Source organism: Amblyomma americanum, chromosome 1, assembly GCF_052857255.1.
Source record: "Amblyomma americanum isolate KBUSLIRL-KWMA chromosome 1, ASM5285725v1, whole genome shotgun sequence".
NCBI lineage: Eukaryota > Metazoa > Arthropoda > Arachnida > Ixodida > Ixodidae > Amblyomma > Amblyomma americanum.
Window position 1 is genome coordinate 103,334,571 of NC_135497.1, and position 6,000 is coordinate 103,340,570.

The following is a 6,000-nucleotide window of genomic DNA, read 5'->3' on the forward strand; positions in this document are numbered from 1 at the left end:
CCTCCCCTGGAATGATGTGGGCCCGCAACGTCTACATAGAAAACGCTGTGTTTGGAGCCATAATGGCGGTGCAGGGCATTCGCCCGCACCTGACGCCGTCCATTATGGTTCTCTCTGTCCATTTTGGTAGGAAGGGGTCGAACACTGAGGGCGCCTCTCCATAGTTCTGGCACTCGTACCCTTTCCTTATTGTGATGGTCATGTACATGTAGCCGGCCCATGAGGCGATGACCGGACACGGTCTGAGCAAGACGTGTGTATTGATTAGTGAGGTGCGCCTCACGCAGCTCCCGATAGGTGTTCACCACCCCCAGTGCAAGGAGCCTCGCATTGGAGGTAGAGATCGGAAGGTCGAGCGCCCTTTTGATCATCTTGTGGAGAGTAACCTCCAAGATGTTCTCGTCATGCTTGCGCAAGTGCACGTATGGAGTCAAATATAGACTCGTCACAAAAGCATGGGCGAGTCGCATCGCATCCCTAGTTCTGAGGCCCCCACACTTGTTGGAAACGCGGCGGACCACGCGGCCCACTCGACCGCCAACCTTGCGAAGCTTGACTATGGTTGTGTCAGCGCGACGGTTCTGGTGAATAAATAGTCCGAAGACTCTAATCTCAGTGGCTTCATGTATGGGTCTGCTAGCGAGAGAGAAGTATTGGGGTCTTGCATCTCTGCGAGGGGCAGAGATGTACGAATTCTGATTTTTGAGGAGAGCACTGGAGACCACAGTACGTAGCATAGCGTTCCGCTATGCCCGCCGCTGTTTGCAGGCGGTCCTCCAGTTGACCAATGTCGCCCTCTGTTGCCCAAATGGTGATGTCGTCGGCATACAGCGCATGCTGTACACCTTTAACCTCAGCCAGTTGGCAAGGGAGATGGAGCATTGCCCCGTGTACCCATACTGTAAGGTCCATGCTCCTTGTCCTGAATGCGGATAATGGCTTTGCGGACCGTTAGGACATGTTTAATGTAATTAAAAGTGTTGTGTCCACAGTGTGTCTCGCTGAGGTGAGAGAGAATGACGCTGTGTTTCACGTTGCCGAAGGCACCCTTCAAATCCAAGGCGAGAACCACCTCGTCATTGTGAGGGTGCTCGACAGGCGTGAGTACCTCGTGGCTGAGTTGAAGCAAAATGTCTTATGCAGACTTGTGAGGCCGGAATCCAAACATCATGTCTGCGAAAATGTTACGGGCCTCCAGATATTGAGAGAGGCTATCTCGAACCATGGCCTCCATAAGTTTGCCCACACAAGACGTTAAAGAGATAGGTCAGAGATGATCGGTATTGATGGGCTTGTTTGCCTTTGGGATGAAGGTGACAAGAGTCGTTTTCCATTCTAGGGGGAGGAGTATCGTTTTTCCAGATTGCGTTGATGTATTCTAGCAGGGCCTCATACGCCGGCTCAGGAAGGTTGGCCAAAAGCTTGACCGTAACCTTGTCCCTGCCCGACGCAGTACCCAGTATCATTTTAGTAAGAGCCGCCCGCAGATCGTGGAGCTGGAAAGGACGATCCAGATTATCTCTGCCTGCATAGAGATATTCCTGTCCACAGGGGTCTTGGACTTGACACAGATACTGATCCTGTGAAGTATGTGCAAGTTGGTCCGTATTACCTTTAAAATTGTGAATTGCACGTTGCAGATGTTTCTGCGCAGGTCTGAGTTGGATCTATGAGGCTGCGGAATAGCTTCCAAGTGTTGCAACTAGACATTTGTCTAGCAACAGAGTTACAATGATCCACCCAGTTGGAATCTGCGAATTGGGCAGCATACTCAGACGCCTTCTGGGTGAGGTCGTGAATCCGCAAGCGAAGCTTCCTGTTATGTTTCTGACGGCACCACCACTTATTGAGGCTGTGCCGCGCTTCCAAAAGATGAAGGAGATGGTTGTCCACATCAGTCACCCTCTCTGTGAGTTGTACTTGCTTCTCGTGTTTGTGTAGCGTTCGGAGGGTGTGGGCCCAGGAAGAATAGTCGTTTTGGAGCAGACTGTACGGGGGCAAGGATTGCCGGAAAGCAGTCCAGTCTGGCAGGTGGGCCTGCACTATTGAGTGGTGTAAGGGGCGAGTGTAAATGATAGTGTTGATAATGCAGTGGTCATTGCCAAGGGTGTCCTCTGTGTTGACCCAGTCTGCGTGTCTTATGTTGCGGGTGAGGGCGAGATAGGGACCGGTGTCTCGAGTTACGGAGTTACTCACACGTGTTGGACAGACATGGTCAGTATGGAGAGTAATGCCCAGCGTGGAGATTAGTTCTGCAAGCTTTCTGCCAGGCGATAGCCCCACAACCGACTGGGAGCATTGAAATCACCCACAATCAGAAGGGGGTTGCGACCTTCTATCTTTAGTGCTTTACAAAAGATGTCCAAGAACTTAATGTTCTTAAGTTTAGGGCAGTATATATTTAGGATGTGGACGGGTGGGTCAGTATGACGCAGGAGGAGGACTGTCAACATCACGTACGAATAGGATAGATTTAGTTGGAGATTGACCTCCTGCGCGGTAAAGCCTTTGTGGACAAGAAGACAGGTGGACGGGCCCCGTTGGAAAGTGTTGTAACCTGACAGCTTCTCCGCCGCCCCAGGTTCCTGGAGTGTGACTAATGCTGACGTATGCTCAAAAGTGTCGAGATATAATCACAAGTGGGCTCGTTTTTTATGGTTGTTGAAACTGCGGCATTTCCATTGCACAACGGAGAAAGCCTGATGTTTTGGGGGGCGGGTGGGCCTAGTTCCCATTGCCATGTTGAATTTGGGGCTGAGCTGGGCTAGACTCCGCAGCTACGGCTCCCAGGCCCTAAACTGGGAGGGACTGCACGGAATCTTCCGCAATTTCGCTCAGGTCAATACTAATGGTAAATTTTGGTGGACGACTAACGTCCTTTAGTGGGCTAGGCCTGCGACCAAGGCACGGGCCTGTCTCATTCATCCATGTTTTAATGTTACTGGTGACCGCAATGGTCACCTTTTGAGTGATGTCTTCCACTAGCTTACCAAAGTTAGAAAGCTGGCCTACCAACTTGGCTAGGGTGATTTTTACAGCCGTTAAAAGGCTGTTCATTGCCTTTTCCTGAGGGCTCTCGGACATAGGCTCAGATTCCTCAGGGCGCACCACTGGGACCGCTGGCGACGACGGAGGGGATGGTATTCTGCCTGCGCACAGGGTAAAATTGTTTTCCGCAGCTAGCTGAGCTACCTGCGCGCGAAGTGCCGCCATTTCGCGGTGCATCTCAATGATTTCAAGGGGAAAAAAGAAGGAGGGTTAGAGGCAGAAGGGGACGCGACCCCAGCCCAGCTGCCTACCTTTTTCGATGACTTCTCGGAAGCCGCAGCCATTGACGGGCCGCTGCCTCCGAGATCCGGAAACTCCCCGGCCTGAAAAGCCAGAGCAAGCACCCTGGTCATATGACGTCTTTAGTGTCGTCCTCGTTGACGGCTTCTTGGGGGAAAAATGTGGCGTGTTCGGGTTGGCCAGCGGGCGTTTGGTAACGCCGCGTTGTTGGTCGCCGTGCTGCCAGCCTTGCCGCCGGAAGCACCTCCTTGCACGATGCCCGGCGACACTGAATGCCGTGTAGCTGGAAGCCCCTTGAGGCTCCGGGCAGCAGGGGTTCCCGGAGCTTGCTGGAGGCGGCGAAATTTTCCTTTGCAGGCCTGGGAGCCTGTGAGGTGGGCTTGCTCGCAGACCATGCAAGCCGGCTTGCACTCGTGAGGCGCCATGCCGTCGACAGCCTTCCCCACATTTTGACCGCAATAGCCGCAGCGTTCCTCTACCGGGTGAGGGCAGACGTCCACCCGGTGTCCGATCGTTCCTACACCGGTAACAAGCAGGGATGTTGCGCTTGTACTCTCGTACTGGCGTGACCGTTTAGTTATAGAGGACAAAGCGCGGCACCTTTTGGCCCTCGAAGGCGACCAGCGCAAGAGATGACTTTCCGAGCTTGCGGGCGAAGGCGATATCACCGTCACGCCAGATTTTGTCGCGTGGAGCAGCCGAGGTCTACCGCTCGTGAACGGCGATGACTCTTCAGTACACCTCCCCGTTAAGTTTCGCATGGCCAATGAGAGGAAGTGAACCCTCACTTAAGTTAAGGGTGAATTCCCAGGCCAGCTTGTTGGCCGTGGCGACGTCTTGGGTGGCGCAGAGAAATATGTTCTGATCCCAGAGGGGCCAGATAGTGAGGGCCTTGACTGCCTCAGCGCCAACGTAGGAGGCAAGGGCTAGGCCTAGCTCACTGGGCCTGAAAGCTTGGCGTTAGTCGATGGTAGCTCGTGGCTTCACCACCACAACGATGTCTTCCTGCTCGAAGCGAGGCATCCATCCTGCGTGGACGCCACGATGGCTTCTGTGCCGGCGGATCTCGAGCGCCGACTTCTGTAGCAGGAGAAATTCGAGCCGCCCCATCAGTATCGGACGCGGCGGCGGTAGCCGTCTTAACGCATCGGCCACGCTTGAGCAGCGCGATTAACGTAAAGACGCTCTCGTCAGAAATAGCGTCCGACGACTCCGCAGTATCTTGAGCGGCAGCAGGGACGGTTTCGGTCCATGACAGCGTAGACGGATCGTAGCCCCGAAGAGCGGAGACCGCCATGTTGGCCGACGGCCGCGGGGAATCCCCGTCCAGGGAGCGCGGTATTAACGCTATCCTTCGTTAGGCTTAGTGGAGCTCCCACGATGGGGAATCAGAGATTGGGCATAACATGCCCAAATATGGCCCCGCCTTGGTGAATGGGGTGTCTTCTCCGTCCAGACAACTTTAGAAGGATGATGCCAGCAAAGTTTTCGGGCTGCAGTAAAAATTTCCGGCCTTCCGGGCGAAAATCACAGCAGCCGATGTGGAGCGCGTTCGCCGTCGTCGCGCGTGTCTGCGTCCCGCCGACGTGGTGCAGGCAGCTTCGAAAAGCCTCAGGCCTAACTACCGTGTCCGACGACCGTGAACACAACAAAGACCCGAAACGGGTTACGTGCGCGTAGCCGCGAGGAGACATCAGCTTTGTGGGGTGGTACTACCCCGCTCACTGCACAAAGCAGCTTCTGGGCGGTCGGCGCCCACCGTATCGGACGGTGTCGCAGCACCCGGTGCCGAGCTGCAATACCAGCGAGCTCGTAGAGGCACCCGCGGCCCCAGGCCGCCCGGCTCCCGAAGCCGCGACTCCCAGAGTCGAAAAAAGAGACAGCAGAGAAAAATGTATCCAGAAAACTCGGACCACCCACGCGGCTTCCGTACTAAACTCGCTTCGGGCTCGGCAACTCCGCGGGCGCTAAGACTCGCGCTCCCTCGATGCGGACCAAGTGGTTCTCATGAAGAAATTCCAGGAAAACTTGACGAAAAACGTGCTGAGAATGTCAAAAAGTTCAAACATATTGCAGCGCAATACACCTCGCACTCAAGAAAGCATGCCGCAGAGCCTGGCGATCAAAATTCACTCTAGGCTTAGCAGTTGTGAAGTGCGGACAAAGAGCGTTCCTCGAACCGAACAGACAGTCGTCCAGTGTTCCAAGAGCGGGCCCCACGTTGGGCGCCAGATGTGGGGTTTAATTGGGGAGATAAATAGTTCCTCCCCGCTTAATCGCGGTTGACAGTTCAAAACCGCCAGACCCCACCCCGTGATCGCGTACGCTACCGAGCGCACACCAACCACAGCGGGCCTTGCTCTGAAGGAACAAAGGAACGACACAATGGCTGACACAAACAGGCATTAATTGCTACGGCAACAGGATATGCTAAGAATCGAGGTCGTCCGACTCACCAGCAAGGTTCCGGTCGAATGTTTGCCCGCGCTAGGACAAGGGATATACTCCGAGGCTGGACGGGACGAGATACGGCAGCTAGTCTTACCGCCGCTTCCACGCCCCGCTGGCAAAGAGCAGAGCCACGAGCAACACGTCCGATCTCGCCGACGGTCCCGGCCGAACCCCTTCTCGCTCTCCCGCGTGCGAGCAGTCTCTCGCGCTGCGACGCTGGCGCCCTCTCTCGTTAGTTAAGGTAACCAACAAGGGAATGGT

At 54.9% G+C, this 6,000-nt stretch overlaps 1 long non-coding RNA gene across 1 annotated transcript in view; it reads right to left on the reverse strand.

Moving 5' to 3' along the window:
- Nucleotides 1–6,000, reverse strand: part of LOC144113375 (uncharacterized) — a 103,576-nt gene extending 97,576 nt beyond the window's left edge. Inside the window, exon 1 of the long non-coding RNA XR_013310751.1 lies at nt 5,745–6,000. This is a non-coding gene — a long non-coding RNA (uncharacterized LOC144113375). The remainder of the gene's footprint in view (nt 1–5,744) is intronic.